This window comes from Octopus sinensis, linkage group LG13 (genome assembly GCF_006345805.1).
Source record: "Octopus sinensis linkage group LG13, ASM634580v1, whole genome shotgun sequence".
Taxonomy (NCBI): domain Eukaryota; kingdom Metazoa; phylum Mollusca; class Cephalopoda; order Octopoda; family Octopodidae; genus Octopus; species Octopus sinensis.
The window spans coordinates 4351546-4354045 of NC_043009.1; the positions used below are offsets into that span (position 1 = coordinate 4351546).

At 35.0% G+C, this 2500-nt stretch overlaps 1 protein-coding gene across 1 annotated transcript in view; it reads left to right on the plus strand.

Annotated features, from left to right (window-relative positions):
• LOC115218431 overlaps positions 1 to 2500 on the plus strand; it is a 598209-nt gene that overhangs the window by 271533 nt on the left and 324176 nt on the right. The gene's annotated exons all lie outside the window — the stretch shown is intronic.

Below are 2500 nucleotides of genomic sequence, written 5' to 3' on the forward strand. Positions count from 1 at the left end.
AAGTTTGTCTTTCATCTTTCCAAAATCGATATAAATAAGTATCAGTGAAGATCAAGCTTCGAATAAATCGATTGGCCTCTCCTGAAAATCTGTGGCTTACCGCCAAATAAAGAAATCAAGGGCGGTGGATTGGCAGAATCACGTTATACAGCGTCGGACTATATGGACTACGGGGTTTCTTCCGGCTGTTTACGTTCTGATTTCAAATCCCACCAAGATCAACTATCTTTCGTGGTTTCGGAGTCAATAAAATAAAGTACCTGTCAAGCACTGAAGCCGAGGTTATTGACTAAAGCAAAACATCAGACCTGCATTAGAAACACTGGTTAGTAGTGAGATTTTTAGCATAGACACAAGGCCGTCAATCTTGAGAAGGCTGTAGAGGGAAGTCTACAAGATGTCCACAAAATCTGGGTACATGGAGTAAATAAAATCATAACATAAAGAATTGAATATAAGAAATAATAATTTCTTAAAGTATGTGTTAATTCCCATGTACCCAGACTTTTTGGACACCCTGTATTATACTGAAGTGTGTGACTGGTACTTTGCTTCATCGATATCGATACTGAAATTAAAACTGATCTCTGGTGAATTTGAACTGAAAATGATTGCGTCAGGTAGTAACTGAATTCAATGAGCAACGTTATCCAAAGTTATTGGCAGAATGAGTGGAGCAATGGACGAAGTACATTGATATTTTTCTTTTGGCCATTAACATCACGAGTTCGTATCTTTGTAGTGATCAGTTTTATATTTTCATTTTTTTTTTCTGTATCAATAAAATAAAGTGCCATTCATATATTGGGGATGAAGGGACTCGATTATTCGCCACCTACTTAAAGTCTGATCTTGTTTACATGTAAGAAATTATTTATATCATTGGATGGTAATCTAAAATATGCCTACATTGGTTATATGACTTTACAAAAGATATAAAAAAAAAAGAAAAAGAAAATCTAGGAGAGAGAACCATTTTAAAACATTTTGATGCTTCAGAAGAATCCATACCACCGAAGTATATTAAGTGGTTCCCTTGGGCAAGTGTTTTCTACTATAGCCTCGGGCCAACCAAAGTCTTGTGAGCCGACCAAAGCCTTGGTTGAGAGAAGTGAAAGAGCCTGTCGTATATATGTATATATATATATATATATATCTATATATATATATATATATATATATATATATATGTATGTGTATATGTTTGTGTGCCTGTGGTTGTCCCCCAACATCGCTTGACAAGCGATGGTCGTGTGTTTACGTCCCGTAAGCTAGCAGTTCGGTAAAGAGACCGATAGAATAAGTACTAGGCTTACAAATAATAAGTACTGGGGTCGATTTGCTCGACTAAAGGCGGTGCTCCAGTATGGCCGCAGTCAATTTACTGAAACAAGTAAGAGTAAAGTGAGAGTGAGTAATATATATATATAATATATATAATAGATATATATATATTATAATATATATTATATATATATATATATATATATATATATATAATGTGTGTGATATCTCCATTTTAACTCCATTTAAATATCCACTATTTTGGTGTTATAAATGAATTCCCCAACATTGGAAGCATTTAATGGCAAATAATAATAATAATAATAATGGTGATGTGGCTAGTACTAAGGATTTCTCACATAGGCTCAAGGCTTAGAATTTGTGGCGTCGACTACATTCCTAAATCCGAATTTTTGTGTCAACGTAGGAAATTATTATCATAATGACGAAGATACGCTCATCCTTCCGGTGGTGGATATATAAGTACCAGCTAAGTACTGAGGCCAGTGAAATTGCTTACATACCTACCCACTCTCCTACATTACTTCGTCTTTTTGTAGCTCCGAGTCTCTCTTCCAGAAATTGTGCGGACTTTTTTTTTTTTGCCCATCTTATCAGTTGTCTTTATACGGATGAAGAAAGAACACAAGAATGTGATGATGATGATGATGATGATGATAATGACGGTGATGATGATGATGATGATATTTTTGATAACGATGATGGGTACGACGCCAATCATGAGGATGATGATAATGATGATGACGACGATGTATGCTGGTCGCTATATTTAAAGTTCGGAATATCGGAGTGACGCTGTCAATTTATTTATTTATTTGGTTATTTTTGAAGAAGTAGTAGTAGTAGTAGTAGTAGTAGTAGTAGTAGTATAGTAGTAGTAGAAGTAGGGTGATCATTATTAATATTTACCAGTGGGAAAAAAATAATGTGATGTGTTGTGACAAGTTGTCATAAGGTCGGCTTGTATAAAAAAAAAATTGTTGTACACGCCACTCTCTAATTTCTGCGTATACACATATGCATACATATATATATATACACATAACGGATGTACAATAACGACAGACAAATGAGCAGGATTAGACATACACACGCACATGTCTACACCACAAATATGCACGCAAAGAACTACATACAACACACACGCGCGTACTTGAATACGGATCTCCAGCAAAAATCACACTACATACATACA